The sequence below is a fragment of the Schistocerca gregaria genome, chromosome X, assembly GCF_023897955.1.
Source record: "Schistocerca gregaria isolate iqSchGreg1 chromosome X, iqSchGreg1.2, whole genome shotgun sequence".
Classification (NCBI taxonomy): Eukaryota; Metazoa; Arthropoda; class Insecta; order Orthoptera; family Acrididae; genus Schistocerca; species Schistocerca gregaria.
The window spans coordinates 218337426-218364152 of NC_064931.1; the positions used below are offsets into that span (position 1 = coordinate 218337426).

Here is a 26727-nt window from a genome sequence, read left to right on the forward strand (position 1 = left end):
TTTGATAGCTGTTTCAGAAAAGGAGTAAACACCTCTCAAGGCACAGAGGAGTAGTTGTAGCTGATGGCAGTGTCAGGGATATAGTAGGAGCATGCGTCTCCTAATGGCCCCTAGTTAAAGATCAAGAGCTGCAGATTTAGTGGATGTGAGAAAGCAATGACTAACAGCTGCACACAAGAACAGCTGTTTCAGTACCTCTAAAATTTATTACGATAGCATATGGAGCTTCAGAAGATGGATGCAAAATCATCTGAAGCTGTTAATTTTTGAAACTCAGAACAATAAGTAGTTGCTGTGTCATTTCTTCAGTATTATTACCACAGCTCAGTTATTTGACCTATTCAACTCTGATAAATTCATGTGAATATTGATTTCTGTGTAAAGCAACAGAAGCATCACAGTGCAACTGTATTTCGCAAACATTGGCAGCAATAACACGCGAACTCTATTTTAAATCTCGAAATTTATTTACTATATTTTACATGTCCAGAACATTGAATTATTACAATACTGACAGAGCATTAATAACATACATATTGAGATTGAATACATATAAAAAAATCAGTTACAGAGGAAATTCAGTAACATACAGATAGAAATTAATAACAGTAAAAATACAGGGAAAAATATGTACAACAAGAACTGATAAAATACAGACAGGAAGATTTTTAAAAAAACAGCAAGCTAATTCTCTTCAAATTCTGTGGAGAACCCACTATTTGCCAATTTTGGCTGCTTTCTTAGCTGCAGCAAGATCACTCGTAGTAGTGTGCCCAGCAGGTTCCTGTTAACAGACGAATAGATGTTGATGCTCCTGCAGGCCACCATAATGGCAAATTGCATCATCACTGCTGAAGCACTATTTTGTGAAGTTGACTTTGCATTGTGAAACCCCGGTTAGCAATCTGTTTAGCATTATTTCTTATCACATAAGGTAGGTCTGAACCTGCCACTGGTTCTCCTTTGACATTTGTTTCGTGTGCTTTGGGCGAAGGATCTTGTCAAAGTTCCGCTAGGCAAGCACCGAGAAATGAAGGCATTGCTGTAGTTGTCTGCATGAAGTGCTTTCACAATGCTGGGTCCTGGTCGCCGATGCTCGTGGTCAAATAAGGGATGTCTGGAATCAGTTTTCTGTTTCTTCCTATCAATTTCTGAAGTTGGTTTCCTGAGGATACATGTTGGAGCTGTACCCACAATTTGGTAAAGTTTACTGATAGGAGCTGCCACCACTGTGAGCAGATCCTTCCACTTCCAGGATCAGGATATCTAGAAAGAAACAGGTTTCTTGTAAAATTGATACTACACCAACATTTCTTAACAAAAATATGATAAGTGATATCAGGAAAAAAACCAAGACTGAATTGACGATTTCTCAGCAAGAAGAACACAGTCTGTTATTTTGGATGTAGAAGTAACTTAGGTGTATGCAAGGAAAAGTGTTGGGACCCTTGCTTTTCTTGCTATATATTTATTACCTGATACACAATATTATTAGTAACCTCAGAGTTTTTGCACATGATGCTGTTACCTCTGATGAAGTACGGTCTGAAGAAAGCTGCACAAATGTCCAGTCAGTTCTCGATAAGATTTCAAAGTGGTCCAATGACTCAACTACTTTTAAATGTTCAGAATAGTAAAACTATACATTCATTCCCAAAATACAGGAATGCTGTAGCATAAGACTACTATATCAAAGATTTAGAACTGGAATAAGTTGACTCATACAAATATCTGGGTGTAACTATTTCTAGGGATATGAATGGAATGACTGCATGATGTCATATCACTGTGCTCTCTTTAGCAACATAAAAAAATACATACCTGATTTCATAGGCGCCACAGTCTTCAAGTACTGACCTCTTACTTCTCCTTCCCTCCAGATTCCCATTTTTCTCCTTCCCTCCAGATTCCCATTCCAGGTTATCTGCTACTTTTGCTTGATGAAAGACATGCTTGTTCCATCTAATCACTGCTACAGGGTCTTTCAAAAATGACCGGTATATTTAAAACGGCAATACAAACTAAACGAGCAGAGATAGAAATACACTGTTTGTTGCAATATGCTTGGGACAACAGTACATTTTCAGGCAGACAAACTTTCGAAATTACAGTAGTTACAACTGTCAACAACAGATGGCGCTGCGGTCTGGGAAACTCTATAGTACGATATTTTCCACATATCCACCATGCGTAGCAATAATATGGCGTAGTCTCTGAATGAAATTACCCGAAACCTTTGACAACGTGTCTGGCGGAATGGCTTCACATGCAGACGAGATGTACTGCTTCAGCTGTTCAATTGTTTCTGGATTCTGGCGGTACACCTGGTCTTTCAAGTGTCCCCACAGAAAGAAGTCACAGGGGTTCATGTCTGGCGAATAGGGAGGCCAATCCACACCGCCTCCTGTATGTTTCGGATAGCCCAAAGCAATCACACGATCATCGAAATATTCATTCAGAAAATTAGACATCGGCCGTGCAATGTGGCCGGGCACCATCTTGCATAAACCACGAGGTGTTCGCAGTGTCGTCTAAGGCAGTTTGTACCGCCACAAATTCACGAAGAATGTCCAGATAGCGTGATGCAGTAATCGTTTCAGATCTGAAAAATGGGCAAATGATTCCTTTGGAAGAAACGGCGGCTCAGACCAGTACTTTTTGAGGATGCAGGGACGATGGGACTGCAACATGGGGCTTTTCGGTTCCCCATATGCGCCAGTTCTGTTTATTGATGAAGCCGTCCAGGTAAAAATAAGCTTCGTCAGTAAACCAAATGCTGCCCACATGCATATTGCAGTCATCAATCCTGTGCACTATATTGTTAGCGAATGTCTCTCGTGCAGCAATGGTAGCGACACTGAGGGGTTGCCGCGTTTGAATTTTGTATGGATAGAGGTGTAAACTCTGGCGCATGAGACGATACGTGGACGTTGGCGTCATTTGGACCGCAGCTGCAACACGGCAAACGGAAACCCGAGGCCCCTGTTGGATCACCTGCTGCACTAGCTGCGCGTTGCCCTCTGTGGTTGCCGTACGCGGTCGCCCTACTTTTCCAGCATGTTCATCCGTCATGTTCCCAGTCTGTTGAAATTTTTCAAACAGACACTTTATTGTATCGCTTTTCGGTCCTTTGGTTACATTAAACCTCCGTTGAAAACTTCATCTTGTTGCAACAACACTGTGTTCTAGGCGGTGGAATTCCAACACCAGAAAAATCCTCTGTTCTAAGGAATAAACCATGTTGTCCACAGCACACTTGCACGTTGTGAACAGCACACGCTTACAGCAGAAAGACGACGTACAGAATGGCGCACCCACAGACTGCGTTGTCTTCTATATCTTTCACATCACTTGCAGCGCCATCTGTTGTTGAAAATTGTAACTACTGTAATTTCGAAAGTTTGTCCGCCTCAAAATGTACTGTTGTCCCAAGCATATTGCAACAAACGGTGTATTTCTATCGCCGCTCGTTTAGTTTTTATTGCCGATTCAAATATACTGGTCATTTTTGAAACACCCTGTAGTTAGGCGTTTATAGTCCATCAAAACATCTCCTGCTATTGAGAACACTCCCAGAAAGTTCTTTTCTTACAGTGTGTTCAGCAGAAGAGTCGCTGATTTTAAAATTAAATATCTTGAAAACTAAGATCGACAGACATGAGCAACAAATGATATGTTCATTGGGAAAGCTGTAAGAGTTTTATACAGCCATTATACAGAAGTTTCGAAATACTCCAAAAAGCTGCTAACTGGCGGCACTGGAAGTAAGTTAGCATACTGACGGAAGGATCAGAAATCATGTATTCATTTGAACAATGCGTTCTTCTGGCATTGGAATACCACAAGTTGGAACACAGTCCTACCCCACAATGGCAAATTTCATCATCACTGCTGAAGCACTATTTTGTGAAGTTGACTTTGCATTGTGAAACCCCGGTTAGCAATCTGTTTAGCATTATTTCTTATCACATAAGGTAGGTCTGAACCTGCCACTGGTTCTCCTTTGACATTTGTTTCGTGTGCTTTGGGCGAAGGATCTTGTCAAAGTTCCGCTAGGCAAGCACCGAGAAATGAAGGCATTGCTGTAGTTGTCTGCATGAAGTGCTTTCACAATTCTGGGTCCTGGTCGCCGATGCTCGTGGCCACAGAAGGGATGTCTAGAATCAGTTTCCTGTTTCTTCCTCTCAATTTCTGAGGTTGGTTTCATGAGGATACCTGCTGGAGCTGTACCCACAATTTGGTAAAGTTTACTGACAGGAGCTGCCTCCACTGTGAGCAGATCCTTCCACCTCCAGGACCAGGACATCTAAAAAGAAACAGGTTTCTTGTAAAATCGATACCACACAAACATTTATTAACAAAACATATGATTACTAAGCAAAATCCAAGGAAATCCATCCAAAGAATTGGAGCAGAGACTCGTTTGAAGCATTCCAGTATGCAGAAAATACTGAGAGCCCAAACATGTTTGCATTCAAAATCCAAAGCCAGCAGGACATACGTATACGAGCTGTGTGACAGACTTTGCAAACCAGATTTTCACAATGATTGATAATGAAGAAGGATTTGATGTTTGCTGCATATGGTTCACAGATGAAGTGCACTTCCACCTGAATGAAAGTCATGAATAAGGAAAAATTGCTACTTTGGTGTTTCAAAAATTTCAATTTGCATGAAGCAAAACCACTGTATTCTCCCAAAGTTATTGCTTGAGCTGCAGTATGCAGCAGGGACATTAGTGGCCTCTTTTTCATGCAAGAAATGATCACTAGCGAAGGTTACATTGCAGTTCTGGAACAATTAGTCTCTACACAGCTAGTGTTGGGAGTACTGACCAAGCACTGGGCAAGCCATGTGAGATGGGGCCACACCACATACCACTGAATGGGTGAGTGACCTCACTCCTTGTGACTACTTTTTGTGGGGCACACTGAAAGAAACTGTCTACTGGACCCATACCACCATGCTAAACAAGTTCGAATCGGCAACCTGTGCAGCATCTGAATCCATTGGCCACTGAGACATGGCAGGATATGATGGCAACTTTTTTATTATTATTTCAATTTATTGGCTTTCGGTTCATGCCCACGTAGCCATCTCAGTAATAGAAAGATAATATGACAGCGTATTGGAGACAATACTCTTCTCATTTATGATGATACAAACATAAGGACAACACAACACCCAGTCCAGGACTTGAGAAAAATCTCTGACCTGGCCATGAATTGAACCCACGCCCTTTCAGTTAGCAGTATGCCTTGCTGATCGCAAAGGTACCGAGGCGGACAAATGATAAATTTCATTGTTCTTTTGCGCCACCTCCATACTGCGAGTTGTGGACATTCCATAAATTTACAGTTTGTGAAAAATAATGATAACCTACATTAGCTATGACTGGAGATATTCAGTCGAAAAAGTCTAAAAAAATTTTCCATGCAAGAGTTACTGGCATTTTATTATTAATGTGACTTGTGTACACTGTTCAAAGACTTAAGCACACAAATCAATGGCAAAAAATATGAACTTTGTATTAATAATGTACAAATTTTTATATTTTCTTACCAGTGATGAATATATTTTGTGGCATACCATTGTAGATGTCTTCTTAGTTTTTACGACTCTGCAAAGTTTGGATAAATATGCAAAGTTCGGATAAATACGTGATATCTAATTCAGTGCTAATATGCGGTCTTGTTTCTTCTTTGGGTCAACTGAAAGTGACCCGAAGTACTTCTTTCAAAAACTGGTTGAGATGCTGGAGGACGACCTTGTTTGTTTAAGTTGACTTTCTTTCTATCTTCCCCATGAAATGTATTCTACACTAACAAGACCCCTGGCTTGTCTGCAGAGGGGGATGAGTCATCCAGCAGCTCGCATTAACACCTTGTGCCCTTCTTCTGCGATAATCTTTTGACTAAACATGGATCTCATGTCACTGGTGCATACAAACTTTTCTGGTGACATAACACGGACACAAAAAGGCCTCTTTTGGCCACACTTCTTCCAAGATGTCTTTCAGGGGCATATACAAACTGCACACATCAGTAAACATACTTTTCAATAACAGCAAAACCTCGATCACTTGATAACATGGAATGCCCAGAGAGTGGTAAATGGTACTCAATGGAGGAAAACCTTCCTTTTGCAATTAGCGGCATCCAAACATATACAATGTTGCAGTTTTTGTTTTGCTTGGAGCAGTTGTTTGAAACTGCAATGAACTTATTCCCTTGTATGTTGCGATCTTCAAAATACTTCAGTAAGCAGCTGTCTAATTCCTCTAAAGCCCCTGATGCTACTGTTTTATCCCAAACAAAAAAATTACCTGGTAACAAATTACAAGGATGACTGTTGAAATATACACATACAAAATCTTAATTTTTCCATGTCTTTTTGACAGCTTTCAATTCAATTTCCTTTGAATCACACATTGGGCAAGTAACTGATTTCGGCACTTTGAATGAAATGTTGAAATCTTCAATAAAAAAAAAAGAGTTGATACTTATCAAAAGATACAGGCTTTGCTTTGATATCATGACAGTACTCATTTTTATAGTGGTTGTAGTAACTTAGTGCAGAATATTGCATCGACACATGAGATTTATGAATATTATCTTTTCTACTGCAATGACTTTTGTATTTCAGAATACTTTCCATATTTTCCTTGACTAATTGCACATCTTCCTCTGATAAGGAGTGTGGACTATGCTGGTGTTTACCTCTTCTATCATCTCATGGAGTAGTAGCCCCTGTTCGAAATTTTCATTGCATATTTTTTACTCTGCCTCTGTTGTGCTGCAAACCAGGGATGCTTAAAAATGCAACTTTGCAAATTTCAGTGCTTCTGCCATCTTTTACAGCTCTATCACACAGTGTTGTTATGCCTGCTAATTTTGTTGCTTGTATATCTGCTTCTTATTGGTTCTAGCTACAGGGAACAAAATAAATAAGCACTCTACCTACTGAAGTCCCCAATGCGCCAGAATGGCTGTAGAAATCTCACCCCAACCCATTCAAAACATTTTTAATACATTTACAAGAAGCACCAACTAAATTTCTTACTTCAATCACTGTATCTTGTTTAGTTGAGTATTCGAGTCCACTAGTCCTTGCAAATTTTCTCAATTCTTGTTTCTTTACTTTTGACATTTTCGTTGGGATGTCTTTATTCCCACGATAAATTCTGTTGTGGTAGCGCCATCTAAGAATAAAGCCTCTACATTGTCTTTTGGAATCACTTGTCACATAAGCGCTACAGGTCATAACAAACAGAGTGAGATATGCACTGGCAGCAGTTTTTTTATCTGTTGTGGTATGTAGACTGTGAACCTAACACAGAGAAGAAATTTGAATTGTTTTATTTAAAGTAGTATTAACATTTAACTATGCCATACAGATGCTGTATGCCTGCTTGTAGATGCTTGGTGGGTTGGCTGGGGGAGGGGGGCAAGGTCCCATGACCTACAGTGGCAGAAACCAAGGGAGAAACAACACAAACAGCACATTCCAGTCCAGGAAAAATGAAAACAAGCAAACAAACAGGTAAAAGGACCATTGGGGCAACAGGACAAGGAAACAACAGGAAAGTGGGGTGGAGCAGAGGATGGTAGATTCCTACTGAGTGAAAAATGTCATTTGATGGGAGTCTCCTTGATTGCATGAAGTTTATTGGACAGGGGGTGGGGGTAGCCTCCCAAGAGTTGGCCCGCAACTGAGCAAAAAGGGATTTACCAGACTGCTGCAAATCCACCTCTGATGGTATAATGGGGAATGGTGGGGTAGGTGCCTACTACCCCCAGCCAGATGATCAGCCAGTTCATTACCCAAGACACCTATGTGGCCAGGAACCAAAAGGAAATCAACCAAACAAACAGCATCGCCAAGATCGACAATGTTGTGAATGGCAGAGACAAAGAGGTGGCAGGAAAAACACCAAGTTATAGCCTGAAGGCCACTCATTGAGTCCATACATAATAAAACTCAGGTGAACATCATTTAATAAAGCAGAGGGGCCCAATAGATGGCTATCAATTCTGCAGTAAACACACCACACGTGGCAAGAAAGAGATGGTGTTCTGTGCCAACAGAAGACGTGAAGCCACATCCCACGTGATCAGTAGGTTTAGAGCCACTGGTTTAAGAAACAATGGCACCCTGACATTGCCATAGGAGCATTCAGAACAAACAACACAATAGGGGTGATGGAGACTTTTGGACCCCGGAAGACATCCATCCGAATCTGGGGCCGAGGAACTAATCTGGGGTGGGGTGGTGGTGAGAACACGGGGGAGAGGCCAAGGAGGAGAGACAGAAATCATGGCAGAAGCGAGGCACAGCCCAACCAGTAAACACACCCAAGGACAGGTAGTGAGGGCAGGCAACAGCCCAAAGCAGCAAAAAGAATATAATAGAAGGGGGTGAGCAAGAGAAAAGCAAGTAGTGATGGTGTACGAAACCAGGAGCTCATACCGCCAAATCAAAAGGGGAGAGATGCAAGCATTAACCAGAAGACTTACCAATAGGTCTAGGCACTGGTGGATAAATGGATACCCTGCTGGTGAATTGGGTCTAATAGGAGCAGTGTGGAAGGGGCAGCTTATCCATAAACTTGAGAACCACTTTCCAGCTGAGACAAAACTAATGCCTGATAAAGGTGGAGAAGGTTGAATGATCTGTGCCCCAAGATGTGTGGGCAAGGAAGTGATGGGCATTGAGTACGAAAACAGCCAATATTTAGATGACGGCCATGCAGCAATCAAGCAAGCTTGTTGTTAAAAAGGCCCAAGAAACAGAACTGTTGGGTGTCAAGGCAGAGCTCCAGATCAGGCTGGGCCATAGTATGGTGAAAGACATGCACCACCCTTGAGAAAACTGAAAACCGTGCATGTGTGTCCATGTTGAAGTGTGCCGGATGGACCCCTGGAGTTGTCGTTCCTCAAAGGCCACTGAGTGGGAGCTAGCCCAAATACAGAAATCAGCCACATACAGAACAGGAGTGACAAACGGTCCATCAGAGGCCATAAGTCCATTAATAGGGATGCGAGAAAGAAGTACACTAACACTGAGCCCTGTGGAACACCATTCTCATGGGTCCACAGAGATTCAAGAATGGTGCCAACCTGAACTCTGAACAGCTGTTGGGATAAGAACTGGCAAATAAAAATTGGGAGGGTGCAGCCTCAAATGCACCACTCATGGAGTGTAAGGATGACGTGATGGCACCAAGCTGTGTTGTCGGCCTTACAAAGAGCAAAGAAAACTGTGACAAGAGGGTGGTGCTGAGGAAAGGTCTGCCGAACTGCAGTTTCCGATCGAAGCCATCCCTCCCAAAAGTTGCACAGGTAAGGACATAAAATATCCTGAGGTTCAAGGATCCAACTTGCAAGGTACACTGATCAGGCTGATTGGCCTGTAACTATCAAGGGATGACAGAGCCTCACTGGGCTTACATACAGGACCCGCAAATACTGTCTTTCCATTGAGAAGGGAAAATGCCTTAAAGACAAATATGGTTAAACACCAGAATATTGGCATTGTGGAGGCACGAGGTGTTGAAGCAATTTATTATGGACAGAATTGGGCTGTATTGTGAGAAGAAGAAATGGCCTGAAGAAGCCCCCATTCAGTGAAAGGTTCATTGTAGGTTTCTGCCTGACAAGCCTGGGAAGCTTCAGACTGCTGTTTCCAGGAGGAACAAGGCAACACCATGCCATCACAAAATGGGTTGTGAGGTGTTCCGTGCGAACTGATGGATCTGTACAAAGGCCACCTGGAAGGAGAAGGCCCAGAATGGAAGATTGCTGTTGACAACCTGGGAGGGTGCGGAGTGTAGCCTACACCCATGACGAATGGACAAAAGAACCTAGAGAAGAGAAAGCAATCCCAAACACACACACACACACACACACACACACACACACACACACACACACAAAACTGCTCCTTTTTTTGTTTTTGTTATGGTTTTAGGGCGTAAAACTGCTACGGTCATTAGCACCCGGTCTGTGACTTGAGGGGGGATGGGGGGGGGGGGGGGGGGGGGGGAGAAAACGACAAAACTTGAAACCAGCAGCAATGGGAACAAAACTCAAAACTCAAAAAATTGGAAAAACTAAAAATCTTTAAAAAAACACTATAGAATGGGGTTGGTTGTCCCTAAAAAGAGCTTCAAATGACTGACGTCATCTCACTGGCACTAATAAAATTGAGAACGCGATCGGCTGAGCGCGTGTCATCTGCTAAAATGGAAGATATATCAGGCGACAGCTGTAGACGGGCACGTAACGGAGTAAAATAGGGGCAGGGGCATTCAAGTAAAAGGTGTCTTACCGTTCACAGCTAAGAGCAGTGGGGAAGATGTCGATGGCTAAAAAGACCGTGCCCTATCCGGAGTCTAGTTAAAATTACCTCCTCCCGACGACGCGTTAAGGAGGAAGAGGTCCAAGCACAGGGAAGAGCTTTCACGTCCCGCATATTTGTTACTGGGAAGTGTCGACCAATGTGCGTGCCATAAAAAAGCAACACAACGACATAAAACACTCCGTAGATCGGCGAAAGGAATCATGCGAATAGCTGGCCGAAGAAGAGAGACTGCTGCCTTGGCCGCTATATCGGCCGCCTCATTTCCACAGATACCAACGTGTCCTGGGATCCAGAGGAACGCCACAGAGATGTCCCCCAAGTGGAGGCAGTCCTGAATCGGGTGGACCAGAGGGTGGACGGGGTAGAGAGCTTGGAGACTGAGGAGAGAGCTGAGAGAATCTGAACAGATAACATACTGTATCCACTGATGGCGACTGATGTATTGGACAGCCTGGAGAACAGTGTAAAGCTCTGCAGTATAAACCGAACACTTGTCAGGAAGCCGGAATCAATTTGGGGTGTCGCCAACACCTAACGATGTTTTTAAGCCATCAGTGTAAATAAATGTGGCATCCTTCATTTGTGCGCTTAGAGCAGCAAATGCCTGACGATAAACAAGTGAAGGGGTACCATCCTTGGGAACCTGACAAAGGTCACGGAGCAGGCAGGTCCGGAGCCAAGATGGAGCTGCACCCAAAGTTGTCAAGAAAGTTTTAGGAAAGCGGAAGGAAAGAGAATGGAGCAATTGATGGAAGCAGACTCCCTGTGGTAGTAGGGAGGAAGGTCAGCCTGCATACCCTACATCCAAGGAGGCGCTGAAAAAAATGTCATGGGCCGGATTTGCAGGCATGGAAGACAGATGGCTAGCATAACTACTCCGGACAGCTCGCTTATTGGACAGCGGAGGTTCAGCAGTCTCAGCATAAAGGCTTTCCACAGGGCTGGTGTAAAAAGCTCCAGACACTAAACGTAATCCACGGTGGTGGATAGAGTCTAGATGACGAAGAATAGACGGCCAAGCAGAGGAGTAAACTATGCTTCCGTAGTCCAATTTTGATCGCACTAAGGCGCGATAGAGGCGGAGGAGGACCACTCGGTCCGCTCCCCAGGAGGTACCATTCAGGACACGGAGGGTGTTGAGGGATCGCAGACAGCGAGCCAAAAGATAGGAAACGTGGAAAGACCAGCACAGTTTTCTGTCAAACATAAGACCCAAGAATTTAGTGACGTCCAAAAATGGAAGGTTGACAGGTCCTAGATGTAATGAAGGTGGAAGAAACTCAGTACGACGCCAAAAATTAACACAAACGGTCTTACTGGGAGAAAAGCGGAAGTCGGATTCGATGCTCCAAGAGTGGAGGCGATCGAGACACCCTTGAAGACGTCGTTCAAGAAGGCTGGTCCGTTGAGAGCTGTAGTAGATCGCAAAATCGTCCACAAAGAGGGAGCTCGAGACATCAGGAAGGAGACAATCCATAATAGGATTTATGGCAATGGCAAACAGTACAAAACTTAGCACAGAGCCCTGGGGTACCCCATTTTCTTGGGAGAAAGTACGGGAGAGAGTAGTGTTCACCCGCACTCTAAATGTGCGCTCTGCCATAAATTCGCGAAGAAAAAGGGGCAGCCGACCTCGAAAGCCCCAAGAGAACAGTGTGCGGAGGATGACTGTCCTCCAACAGGTATCGTATGCTCTCTCCAGATCAAAAAATATTGCTACCGTTTGGTGCTTCTGGAGAAAATTGTTCATGATATAAGTGGAGAGGGAAACAAGATGGTCAACTGCAGAACGATGCTTCCGGAAACCGCATTGGGCAGGTGTTAAAAGACTGCGGGACTCCGGCCACAAAGCTAAACGGCAAGTCACCATACGCTCCGAAACCTTACATACACTACTCGTGAGAGAAATGGGGCAAATAGCTAGAGGGAAGATGTTTGTCCTTTCCAGGTTTCGGAACAGGAACGACGATAGCTTCCCGCCACCGTCTGGGAAAAGTACTGTCGGTCCAAATTCGATAATAAAGGTGAAGAAGGCAACACAGACTATGGTATGGTAGATGCAGCAACATTTGGATGTGGATACCATCCGGTGCTGGGGCGGAATAGCGAGAAGAAGAGAGTGCATGTTGGAGTTCCCGCATGGAGAAAACTGTGTTGTAGCTTGCGCGATTTTGAGAGGAGAAGGCAAGAAGTTGCATTTCCGCAGCGCGTTTCTTCGGGAGAAAAGGTGGCGGGTAATTTGAAGAGCTCGAAATCTCAGCAAAGTGTGGACCCAATGAGTTAGAAATTGCGACGGGGTCCACTAATGTATCATGCGCGACAGTGAGCCCAGAGACAGGGGAGAAACTAGGCGTGCCAGATAACCGTCAAATCCGACTCCAAACTTCCGAGGAGGGAGTGAAGGTGTTAAATGAGCTAGTAAAGAAGTCCCAGCTTGCCTTCTTGCTATCGCGGATGACACAACGGCATTGCACAAGGAACTGCTTATAGCAGATACAACTGGCCAATGTAGGATGGTGTCTGAAAACGCAAAGAGCACGCCGTCGCTGACGTATTGAGTCACGGCATGCCTCGTTCCACCAAGGAACTGGGGGGTGCCGGGGCAAGCCGAAGGTATTGAACGTTCCGCAGCTGAAAGAATGACGTCTGTAATATGAGCGACCTCATCGTCGATGCTAGGAAAGTGACTGTCATTGAATGTCGCTAGAGATGGAAAAAGTGTACAATCGGCTATGGCAAACTTCCAGTGTCGTGGACGCATATATGGCAGGTGTGGCTGCAATTGAAGGACACATGGAAAGTGGTCACTCAAGTGTGTATCAGCAAGGGCAAACCATTCGAAGTGCCGAGCTAGCGGAACAGTACCGACTGAAACGTCCAAATGAGAGAAATTTGTTGTGGAGGCTGGCAAAAATGTAGGGTCCCCAGTGTTGAGGCAAACAAGATCCGCTTGGTGGAAGACGTCTATCAATAGTGAGCCACAAGTATGTGAAGATCCCCAAAGTGGGTGGTGGGCATTGAAGTCCCCATCCAGCAAATGGGGGGGGGGGGGGGGGGGGCGAAGCTGACCAAGAAGATGAAGGAGATCAGCTCGTGCCATTGGTGTGAACAATGGAATGTATACAGTACAAAGAGAGAAGGTGTATCCAGAAAGGGAAAGATGGACAGCGGAAGCTTGGAAGGAAGTGTTTAAGGGGATTGGGTGATAATGTAGAGTATCATGGAGAAGAATCATGAGTCCTTCATGTGCTGGAGTGCCTTCAACAGAGGGAAGATCAAATCGGACTGACTGAAATGGAGGAAAACAAAGCGGTCGTGGGGGCGCAGCTTTGTTTCCTGAATACAGAAGATGTCCGGCTAGTAGGATCGTAAGAGGATCGACAATTCATCCCGATTGGCTCGAATGCCGCGTGTATTCCAATGGATAATAGACATAGGGTGGACAGAAAATGGAAGAATGTGACCAAGGTTGCCCTCAACAGCTCAGAGCTTGCGACTGACAGCGTGGAACGGAAGTCAGCCGAAGGCAGAAGATCCTGATCCATAGATTGTTCAGCAGCAGCTCCTGCCACCAGCGATTGGCCGCCTGCAGTGTGTGCTGGCGACACAGAAGACGGACGAGGGCGGCTACTGCCAGGTGGTGCTGTAGATGAGACACGCCGTGGGGGAGCAGGAGAGGAACTGGGTTTCTTTATTAGCCTTCTTGGAAACATGATGTTTAGATGAAGGAGGAACCAATGCCCGAAAAACGAATGGAGGGACCAATCGGCACTTTCGGAAGGTATCAGCTCGGGTAATCACCCCTCCCTGGGCCTGGCCATTACCAGGGGGTACGTACATGTCCTACCTGTCTACCCGGGGCGGGGAATTACGCGTTACCCCGCCACTGGCTACGCATAGAAATACTAAATTGGTGATCCCTTGATGTCTCAGAATGCAGCCTATCAGCCAAGCCCTTCTTTTGGACAAGTTGTGCCACAAATTTCTTGTCTTCCTATACTATTCAGTATTTCCTCATTAATTACATGATCGGCCCATCTAATCTTCAGTGTTTTTCTGTAGCACCACTTTTTGAAAGCTATTTTCTTCTTATCTAAATTGTTTATTGTCCATGTTTTTTTTTCTATATATGGCTACACTCTACACAAATACCTCCAGAAATGACTCCCTAAAGCTTAAAAATATATTCAATGTTAACACATTTCTCTTATTCAGAAATACTTTTCTTGCCAGTACCAGTCTATTTTATATCCTCTCTACTTGTTCCCATGAAAAGAAGAACAGTTATTTTGCTTCCTAAAAAGCAAAACTCATCTGCTACTCTTAAGCATCTCGTGTCCTTATCCGATTCCCTTAGTATCACCTGATTTACTCTGACTACATTCCATTATCTTTGTTTTGCTTTTGATGATGATCATCTTATATCTCCTTTCAAAACACTGTCCATTCTGTTCAACTGCTCTTCCAAGTCTTTTGCTGCCTCTGACAGAATTACAATGTCATCAGTAAACCTCAAAGTTTTTATTTCTTTTACCTGAACTTTAATTCCTACTACAAATTTTGCTTTGGTTTTCTTTACTGCTTGTTCAATGTACAGATTAAATAACATCAGGTATAGGCTACAAGCCCGTCTCACTCTTTTCTTAACCACTGCTTCCCTTTCATACCCCTTGACTCATAACTGCCATTTGGTTTCTGTAAAAATTGTAAATAGCCTTTTGCTTCCTGTATTTTACCCCTGCTACCTGCAGAATTTCAAATAGAGTGTTCCAGTCAACACTGAAAATCTTTTCTAAGTCTACAAAAGCTATAAATGTAGGTTTGCCTTTAATCAACCTCATGTGTTCTTTGATTTACCTGAAATCCCACCTGATCTTCCCTGAGGTCAGCTTTTACCAGTTTTTCCATTCTTCTGTAATGAATTTGTGTAAGCGTCTTGCAACCATGACTTATTAAACTGGTAGTTTGGTAATTTTCATACATGTCAACAACTGCTTTCTTTGGAATTGGAATCCCCACATTCTTTTTGAAGTCTGAGGGTACTTTGCCTGTCTCATACATCTTGCATGCCAGATGTAAGAGTTTTGTCATGGCTGGGTCCCCAATGCTATCAATAGTTCTGACGGAAGGTCATCTACACCCAGGGCCTTATTTCAACTTAGATCTTTCAGAGCTTTGTTAAAACTCTTACTGCAGTATCATATCTTCCATCTCCAGGCATGTCCACTTCCCTTTCTATAATACTGATTTCAATTTCATCTCCCTCTCTATACTACTCCTGCCTTTCAGGCTTCCCTTCTTTGCTTGGGACTGGTTTATCAGTCCTACAATGGTAAACCAATCGGAGCATATGACAATTAAAATAATCTGTGTCACTAGATGTACTGTGTGGCCTGATACAGGGTGGAGATCTCTACTGTAAATATTGACCAGTGTTCTGGAAACTGATATTGAAAATGGTCAGTGGCAATGACAAAGGCACACCGGACAAAGGTCAGTCTTAGAGCCATCAGCGTACACAAAGGTGCTATTGCTAAATTGAGTACTTAGGTGGAGCAACTTACAGCGATAGAATCAGGAAGCAAAGTCAAAGATGAACATGGGTGTGAATCTTTCACAAGCTCGGCTTCGCGCAAAGCCAAGGTTGAGAAGGTTCACACCCATTGTGAATGTGGCAGGTAGCATGAAGTTAAGCTGCTTGAGCAATAGCCAAAAGCAAACTCTGAGAGGTAACAGAGGAGGACACACCCCATACTGGTGGTAAAGGGAGTCATCAAAAAAGGAGGCATAGGATGGGTGGCCAGGCATGGCAGACATACAGCATGCATCTGGAGCAATAGCTAAACGCGAACTCCGGGGAGAACACCATGCCCATATGATAGCGATAGTTTGGCAGCTTGTGCATAGAGACTCAACAGGGCTAGTGTAAAAGGCGCCAGAGACCAAACGGATTCCATGATGCTGGATAGTATTAAGATGGCATAAGATGGATGGACATGAGATGAATTAACGAAACACGCCCAGCCTAGTTTCGAACGGACATGGGATCAGTACAAACAGAGGACGGTGGTCTACCTGCTCCCCAGGAAGTACTGCTTAGGACACATGCAACACTGATGGACCTGGTATAGCGGGTGGCCAGGTAAGACACATGGGAGGACCAAGAAACTTTTTTTATCAAGCATGAGCCCCAGAAATATCACAGTTTCAGTCAATGCAAGGGCAACATGCCCAATATGTAAAGAAGGTGGAAGAAATCCACTGCGCCACCAGCTCAAGCAATCACCCCTCCCTAGGCCTGGCTTGTACCAGGGACTACGTATGACTTGTACCTGTTACCCCCAGGTCTGGGAATTACACATTATCCAATCACCCGTTACATCTACATCTACATCCATATTCCGCAAGCCACCTGACGGTGTGTGGCGGAGGGTACCCTGAGTACCTCTATCGGTTCTCCCTTCTATTCCAGTCTCGTATCGAACGTGGAAAGAAGGATTGTCGGTATGCTTCTGTGTGGGCTCTAATCTCTCTGATTTTATCCTCATGGTCTCTTCGCGAGATATACGTAGGAGGGAGCAGTATCCTGCTTGACTCTTCGGTGAAGGTATGTTCTCGAAACTTTAAGAAAAGCCCGTACCGAGCTACTGAGCGTCTCTCCTGCAGTCTTCCACTGGAGTTTATCTATCATCTCCGTAACGCTTTCGCGATTACTAAATGATCCTGTAACGAAGCGCGCTGCTCTCCGTTGGATCTTCTCTATCTCTTCTATGAACCCTATCGGGTACGGATCCCACACTGCTGAGCAGTATTCAAGCAGTGGGCGAACAAGCGTACTGTAACCTACTTCCTTTGTTGTCGGATTGCATTTCCTTAGGACTCTTCCAATGAATCTCAGTCTGGCATCTGCTTTACCGACAATCAGCTTTATATGATCATTCCATTTTAAATCACTCCTAATGTGTACTCCCAGATAATTTATGGAATTAACTGCTTCCAGTTGCTGACCTGCTATTTTGTAGCTAAATGATAAGGGACCTATCTTTCTATGTATTCGCATCACATTACACTTGTCTACATTGAGATTCAATTGCCATTCCGTGCACCATGCGTCAATTCGCTGCAGATCCTCCTGCATTTCAGTACAATTTTCCATTGTTGCAACCTCTCGATACACCACAGCATCATCTGCAAAAAGCCTCAGTGAACTTCCGACGTCATCCACTGAAGGGGGGCAACTTCCTTCGTGTACTCTGTATAAAATCGAACTGGTATCCCATCAGGTCCAGCGGCCTTTCCTCTTTTGAGCGATTTTAATTGTTTCTCTATCCCTCTGTCGTCTATTTCGATATCTACCATTTTGCCAACTGTGCGACAATCTAGAGAAGGAAGCACAGTGCAGTCTTCCTCTGTGAAACAGCTTTGGAAGAAGACATTTAGTATTTCGGCCTTTAGTCTGTCATCCTCTGTTTCAGTATCATTTTGGTCACAGAGTGTCTGGACATATTGTTTTGATCCACCTACCGCTTTGACATAGGACCAAAATTTCTTAGGATTTTCCGCCAAGTCAGTACATAGAACTTTACTTTCAAACTCATTGAACGCCTCTCGCATAGCCCTCCTCACACTACATTTCGCTTTGCGTAATTTTTGTTTGTCTGCAAGACTTTGGCTATGTTTATGTTTGCTGTGAAGTTCCCTTTGCTTCCGCAGCAGTTTTCTAACTCGGTTGTTGTACCACGGTGGCTCTTTCCCATCTCTTACGATCTTGCTTGGCACATACTCATCTAACGCATATTGTACGATGGTTTTGAACTTTGTCCACTGATACTCAACACTATCTGTACTTGAGACAAAACTTGTGTTGAGCCATCAGGTACTCTGTAATCTGCTTTTTGTCACTTTTGCTAAACAGAAAAATCTTCCTACCTTTTGTAATATTTCTATTTACACGTAAAACAGCATGGGCCAGCCTTCAGGAGCTCACGAGGAGGAAGAAGAAATTGAGAGGAACCTCAAACAACGATGCGGGGGAATGGTAGAAGATGAAGAACGAAGAAAAAGAATCTACATGATGGGGTTGTTCTCATGTCATGCTATTAAAACCCCAGAACACATTCCCAAAAATGTTCCAGGCGTGTCCCCCCAAGGAAGAGGAAGAAGAATACCAGAATGATAGGCATGCAGCAGGGAAGGGGTGCTGCAAATGTTGGGGCCCAGTGGTAGCCGAACACGAACTTACCAAAAAGTGGTGAGCCCTCCCACCACGCCATAGGTACTAGGAAAGGAGTTATTCCCCAAACGGCTCACACTATGGAGAAGTGGCAGTCAAACCCTAAAGGGGAATCAAAAAGGAAGGTGAAAAAGAAAAGGCATAGGGAACAAAATCAGGTGGATAGCCAGGTTGACATAAGTAAGAACACTAAGAGGGGGAAAGCAGGGGAGAAGGAGTGAGGACAGGGTAGGGAGGGGCATGGGGAAGGGAAATGCAGCCCAGGAAGGAATATAGCCTGGGCCACCATGTGCGCCACACACGAACTCTTGAAAGATCCCGAGCCCTCTGGCAAGGGGAGGGGCCTTGTAAAGGCAATTATAGTACTCAAGAAAGAGTAAGTATATTCCATTTCCCATGTGATGAAAATGCAAGGAGAAAATGGGTAAGTGCAGTTCATCACAATAATTTTATGCCTACATACAATTCTATGGAAAGCAGCAGCTTCAGTAAACAAATACATTAAATATTTTTATTTAGTTCAGGCATTAACTGTAATTTATAAACATAACGTATATATGGGAACTGTTTTGTCACACTAATGCAAGCTACTCTATTATTTTTAACAGTTTTGTGAGTGGCACTTTCATGCACACGTTACAGAAAAAAGTACATCAGCATATGAGGCTAAGACTCGAAAATTTATTACAGCACCTCTTGACCATCCACAGCTAAGGACAGGTTTGTTGGGTGTTTATGGACTGTGTTAAGATAGACAATTAGTGAATGAATCTGTTGACCTTATAATGTATAACATAAGATAATGGCAGTTAATATATTTATTACAGGTGCAGTACCATCACTATTACTTGGAGGTCCTGGATATTTATCTACACCTTCAACATCAACAGAATCTCCTGAGGACTGAAGACAGCACATAGAAAATGCTTACAACATTTGTGTTCTAAAGGAAAGTTTGACTAGTCATGAAGAACATATGAAGTCTGTATCCTTCTCAGCCCTGAATGAATCATTTATAAAATTAATACTTTTGATTTGAGTGAGTGGATCTGTGTTGTTAAGAAGACTATTGTACATTTCCTTTTAATTAGTGAAGTGTTATTTCAGATAGTTTTTTGTCATATTAGGGCAAACTTAAGTCTCACTGTTCATGTAAATGATCTGCAGACTGATCAAATAGAGAATTTCAAGTTCCCCGTAACTGTAAATAATACAACACAGTTAACTACTATGCTTAATATGGCGAACTTACAATTTAGCAATAGAGAAGACAATAACACTACTCAAAGTATTCATTTTATATTTACTGTTTTGAACAATTTATTTGAAAAGTTACCAGATAAACAAGAAATAATTACATTTTTGAAAGAACAGCTTTCAATGCTACAATGTAAAAAGAATAGGGCAAGATATTCATGGGATATTTTGGTGGTATGGTCATTAGTTCGCTCAATTTCTCCTCAATGTTGTGTGCCTTTAATAATGATGCATTGTCCAGCTACTCTGACTAGAATATGTATTGGATTTTCTATTAATCCTTTTCTTAGGCATGTTTCTGCATATTTTCTAGAATACACAGCTAACAAAGTGTCATTTTCGACTGAACAACATTGAACAGTCCTCATCTTTATGGAAGGCATTTAAAATCACTAATGCATTTCAAAAGGTGTTATACTGTGGGTCAGGCCTAAAGTAGCAGTAGCAGTAGTAATAGAAGTGAATGTGCATTTACAGCCTATGTATTTATGGCGTGTCATTTGGATACACAGCACAATGATGTAGCTCATGATCTACCTGTCAAAGCCATGCAAGCCCCTGTTCTTTCCACATTTCTTAAAAAGGTTGTATTGAAATTGCAGATCATATGGTATGAGGTTCTTGGTAATGATTATGATAATTACATCAATAATAAGGCTGTATCATACTTCAGTGATCCACCTGAACTTAAAATTAAGTACTCAAACCCTTCTCCAGGGGCTGGATGTAGCCTTTTGTATCTTCTGTTTGATAGTGTGCACCTATTGGAATATATACATAACAACTGGCTAAATCAGAAAGAAGAGATTATAGTTTCCAGATTTTAGCAATGAGGATTATGGCAATTTTGCATTTTTAAGCAGTTGGAAATCTCTTCAGTCACTTGAAAAGGAAAATTTATTGAAATTTGCCAACAAACTGTGTCTTAAATCACAGTATCCATCAACCACAGAAAGGGAGAATGTAAAACTTGCTCTTCATGTTTTTCACCACAATGACAGTGCAAATTTCATTGAGATAATTTGGAAGTGGTGACATGCAGTTAACATTCAAACTTTGTTAAAAGGTCAGAGGTAATTAAATATGTTCCAAGAGCCAATAACAAGGAATTCTAAACACACACTAGAGTTGCTAAATCAGTTTGCAAATTGGTTTATGATGGAACATTCAGGTCAACCAAAGCATCCAATTCCACTCATCTGCTTTGACCCACGACGTAATGGAGTGGTGTGTGATGTCATTATGATGTGGAGTATTTGAGTTGGTTGTGTCTGTAGAGGTTGTGTTGTATTTGATGGTGCCCTCTGGGGGGGGGGGGGGGGTGGATGTGGATGTGCGGAGTTTAACTTGTGGAACTGGGTTCATTTGAGTTTTGGTTGTCATTGTGCTAAAGTGGTTTAGAGTTTAGGTACTTGGTGCAGTAACGAGGGTTGTGTACGTGTTTTCAGTGAATGATTATGGTTCTTTTTTGTTTGTGTGTTTGTCATTTTTATTAGGTCTTATGCTGCATATGTTAGGTATTACAGTTGGAGGGGAGGGGAGGGGGGGGGGAGAGAGAGAGAGAGAGAGAGAGAGAGAGAGAGAGAGAGAGAGAGAGAGAGAGAGAGAGAGAGAGAGAGAGAGAGTTGTTTCTTCACGAAAGATGCCAAAGAAATGTATTGTTTTGTGTATGTTGTAGCAACTTGCCTGGGGATATATTTGTTGGGTCTGATTGTACTGCAAATTACACAGCACATTAAATCATCGACTGTATACTTGGTCCTGAGGTCAATAGTCTTTAAAAATAAGGCGCTTATTTTATAAATAATAAGGGTTACTGATACTGTAAATATAAAGTGTTACAACACTCAAAGAGTATGAGAAGAATTACTGAAAATTTGGTTCTGTGAAGATTTTTGTATTTTTCGGCACAAATAAAAAATAAATAATTGTGTAAATATAAATACTAACTCATTGCTTATCGAATTTCCAAACATTTCATTGATTTCCCGAAACACGTATTTGTACAGATAATTCAAGATTTCACTTAACTTCAAATTAAGTTTCAATGTGATCTTACGAAAAAGAGAGTGTATCGTAAAAATAAGAGAACAAATATTATTAGAAGTATCGAATTATTTTTTATTTTAGATAAGAATTTGACGAACGTCAAGATCAATATAGGCCAGCAGCTGAAAGCGTCTCGAGCAGCAGTACGACCACTGGCGATGACGTCATGCATGGCTGTGGACCTTTGCCTTTTAGTCAAGACATATTATTGTTTAGAAAGTGCAATTTGAAAAAAGTTCTGGTCAACCAATAACATCATCAAAGAGATAGTAACCCAAATGTAGGAGTATTTTCTTTATTGTTAACAAATTTGATTTACAGGACAAAGTAGTTGTATTAAAAGGTGTATTGGCTGTATCTTAGTATAAAGGGCTTGTAAAACAGTTCAAGACAAAAATAAAAACACATAGTCTAACCATCCAGCACAAAGGTAATCCGGCAAATAACATGTCAAAACAAACCTTACCTCATATATACTGGAATTAATATTCGTAGACTCTTCCATCTCCTGGTTTGAACTGGAATCTGAATCATTAATGTCGGCAATAAAACTGTCGGAATCACCACACAATTCACTTAAAATTGAAGAAAGACCACGGTCCTGTCAGCTACTGACTCCATTTTGAAGGTATAGTTTCTAGTCTCTCACCAGAGGGCAGATTGTGTGGGTTCTCATAGAAACGAAACAACATTGTGCTGCTATCTGTCATCAATTAGACAAAGTCGTTGCATCAACTTCTATACATCAGGGTTATCATTGATTTACTGTACTTGGTTTTGAAAAATTCAAATTTGAGTGTTACCGTTGTCTTTCCCAATATCCTTCAAATACTGTGATGTGACTGCAAACACTATTTGCAGAGGAAGACTTAAATTATTCACGCTGTTACTGTTCGAGCTGCATAGCGAACAGCGTTATCTGTTAGCAACTTTTTGAACTATTTCGAATTTTTTTTATAAAATTCACAATAAACGTACCATTCATTGCAGTCGCCCATCGATATTATTTTTTGACATATTTAATTTTGAAACAGTGACTCATTCGCTGGACACCCTGTGTGTCAACGCGCCTTCTATGCCAGGAGCGACTTCTTCAGACTCTGTCCTTCTGAGAAAATTGTTTGAGGTATTAAATTAAACGTGGCTTCGGCTTCAATACTAATGCGTGCCATTATTAATTAATGATGCAAATATGTTGCACGTTCTCCACAATAGCGTCAATAAAAGATTAATTTGTAGGTTAGTGGGAAAGTGTTGTCGGTCTACAAAGGAGATTGCTGACAAATCACTCGCAGGTCCAATTTTAGAATACTGCGCAGTTGTGCGAGACCCATAACAAGCAGGACTAACTGCGGATGTTCAACATCTATGAAAAAGGCAGTGCGATTGGTCACAAGTTAGTTTACCCATAGATGAGTGCCAAGGAAATGTTAAATCACCTGAATTGGCAGATGGTCGCGAAAGCCTGCTAAACGTAATTGACTGTTTCCACATTTTTGTTTAGAACAAGTACTTCCTTTATTGACATTACCATACACCTGTCTGCCCGTTTATAACGATATGCCAATCTGGAAAATAAATTATGAACTATGTAGTCGGTTTTGTGTTCAATGTTATTGCACGTCATTTTGCGGTTTCACTCGATAATTAATCTAAAAAGATTACGAGACAATCAGAAAACTACTTTGCCGAGTGCAGAGCACTCTCTTGAGTTAACGCTTCTCTTTGCACTAACATACGGCGATCACACACGTAACCGCATGCTTGACAGTCTTGTTTGCTTAAGCGTGCTTGAGCAAGCATGCACAGATTTCTGGCGCTTACACACGGTTCAAGCATGCTTATATAAACATTAGTTTGTTCACAAGAAAATGCCGACCTGAGACGACGATGAGCTGGCTTTGGCAACCTTTTTGCTTGTGTTAAAAGATAGGGGAGAAAACGAGATTTGTGGACTAGAGTGGTTAAAGAAACGAAAACATCATTCCTGTATTAACTATTCGTGGTAGACACGCTATGGAAACTACCTCACAGAACTGTTGATTTTCTTCTTTCTCCATGTACGAGTGATATTGTATTCAATGGCCTGACCTACAATACAGTACAACTTTTGTACAGAACGTTATTTAACAGGACCAAATAAAAATTAAATCAAACCAGATCACCGACAAACGCTTGCACAAGCCTCCCTATTATTCGTACACACACTCAAGCATACACACGCTTGCACAAGCATGCATACTCAATCGAGCATCAAGGTGGTTGTACAGTACTGATGCTTGCGCGAATTTATCCCAATCACTGTCAAGCATGCTTGGGCAAGCACGCTAGATGGGGCCAACGAAATACTGTACTTGGCCCCGGTCTCATCAATAGACCAGATGGGGGGAAACCAAGCAAAAACCTAAGCAACACCTTGTCTTGGCGTACAGACACAGCAATGCATGAAGCCGAGTGCTTAAAGTTTGTGATTTTGTGCTGTTGTAATGCTCTGTGCCTTGATTCTTGCTGAGTGTTGTTTATTGGTGTTTACGTTACTGCTATTTGAGATTCTTGGTACCTGTCATTGTGCTTCGGATGTAAACGTCCACTGAATTACTGCAGCGTCTGCACTGTATTCTAAGCTTGCAGTGCCATTCTCAGCTCCTCGAAATATGGCTGAATATACTTGCGTGGGTTGTTGTGCAACATTCAGTATCAACAGTAACTTGCAAAGAGATATTAATACTAAACATCTGAGTAATGGTGCTTTGAAATTCGCGTGTAACATTTGTATTTCTAGTACCTCTACATATGACAATTTCAGCAGTCACTGTCACCAAAAGGTACGTGAAGATAGCATTTTGTGTCCACTGTGTAAATACAAGTGTGCAGAACTAAGTGAGATGCATCAGAATTATTCAATTTACCACGAGAAACTCTTGGATTTTCTAACGACAACGAATTTGAATCTATGTAAGGCTGAAATGACAGTTAGATGTCACGAGAAGCAGATGTAGCAGTATAAATGAAAGCAGGAAGTACGCAGTGTCAGTAGCTAAGCAGTATCAACAGGGTGTGGATTAATCACTGGATGCCACCTGAGTAACAAATCCATCAGGCACATTTCAACCCTTCTAAAGCTGTTATTGTTGTTGTTTTTGGGGGAAGAGACCAAACTACGAGGTCATCAGTCTTATCGGATTAGGGAAGGACGGGGAAGGGATTCGGCCGTGCCCTTTCAAAGGAACCATCCCGCCATTTGCCTGGAGTGATTTAGGGAAATCACGGAAAAACTAAATCAGGATGGCCGGACGCGGGATTAAACCGTCGTCCTTCCGAATGCGAGTCCAGTGTTTCTAAAGCTGTCCAAGTCGAATGCTGATGATGAATAGACTAGAATCTTTATTTGCCTTTCGATATATTTTCCATACAACTGGTTTCATTGCTGTGTTTAATACGTAAAACAATAAAATATAATTACATAAATATGCATGTGCAGTACAAGTAGATATATATGCTAAAATGGTGGCGATACTATACATTGTTAATATAATAGTAATAACTAGGAATAATACATTATATTAATAACATTTATGATTGTATCATTAAGCAACTATGTTTTAATTTGAGTACTATTTAGAAAAATGTGTAAACACTTATACATTACTGTAACACACACATATAGGCATACTTGATAATGTAGTTACCGACTGCTTATTTTGTGCCTCCTGTGTGTCACTGTTTACAAACTCATAAATTGAGTAGTATGGCATACATTTAAACCAAACTACTATCGTATACTTAAAACTATTCATGGGTAGATCGCTCACGATCTTTGAGAGATCGTTGCAGAATTCCAAACATAGGTACTTATGGTTGTTATGTGTTAATGTCAGTCTCGAGTATGGAAGATCTAGGTCACTATTACTTCAAGTATTATGGAAATGGACTTGGGATATTAACTTAAAATTACTTGCGTTTTCTTTAGTTTGTATTAAACAGTTGTAGGTATACATACTAGGCAGTGTCGTTATCTTGAGTTCTTTAAACAGGGTTTTTGCAACTTTGTGCTGGTTCTACGCCTAATATACATCTAACTGCTTTCTTCTGGCACTTGAAAATGGTACTGGAACCCACTGAGTTACCCCAAAGTATTAATCCATACTGCAGTTGTGTTTGAAAAAAGCAATGTATGCAGGAATTAATAAAATGTTGCTTATAATGTGTCTCACTTGTGCTGTAGGAACAGAGTACGAGCAAGTTTGCAACATAGATAATTTGTAAGCTTATCCTATGTACCTTCTTGATCTAAATGAACCCCAGTAATTTTTCTATCTTATTTGGATGTATTTAGGATGAAGCAAATTTCTTGAGCTTTTATACTATTTATGGCTAAAAGACTGGTCCTGCATCAGTCACTGCTCATTTCAGTTACCACTTTCTGGTATTCTGAGACATCTTACAGATTTTCTTCATCCATAATTAGTGTCATGTCATCAACATCCAGGACTTTGTCACATGGCATGTATATTGGCAAGTCGCTGATATAAACAATGAACAGGAAAGGCCGAAGCACTAGCCCTTGTGGAACTCCTATCTTTATTTTCATGGGTGTTGACATTTAGTTGTTTACCTTTACTAATTGTATCTTGTTGCTTAAGTATGACTGAAATAGTTGTAATGGCTTATCTACAACACATAGTGTTCTAACTTTTTTTATCATATATGTCACATGTGACAGAATAAAAAAAATTGCTTAAATCTAACAGTGTTGGGCAAATCAGTTTCTTGTTATTGAATGAAACAACAAGTTTACTGTTAACAGTCGCTATTTATTTATATCC

At 42.0% G+C, this 26727-nt stretch overlaps 1 long non-coding RNA gene across 1 annotated transcript; it reads right to left on the reverse strand.

Moving 5' to 3' along the window:
- Positions 1-444: 444 nt before the first annotated feature.
- On the reverse strand, positions 445-22745 carry LOC126297486 (uncharacterized). Its single transcript, XR_007552532.1, has 2 exons — positions 22368-22745; positions 445-4306 (listed from the first exon to the last, which is right to left on the reverse strand). It is a non-coding gene; the product is annotated as an uncharacterized LOC126297486 (long non-coding RNA).
- Positions 22746-26727: the final 3982 nt, after the last annotated feature.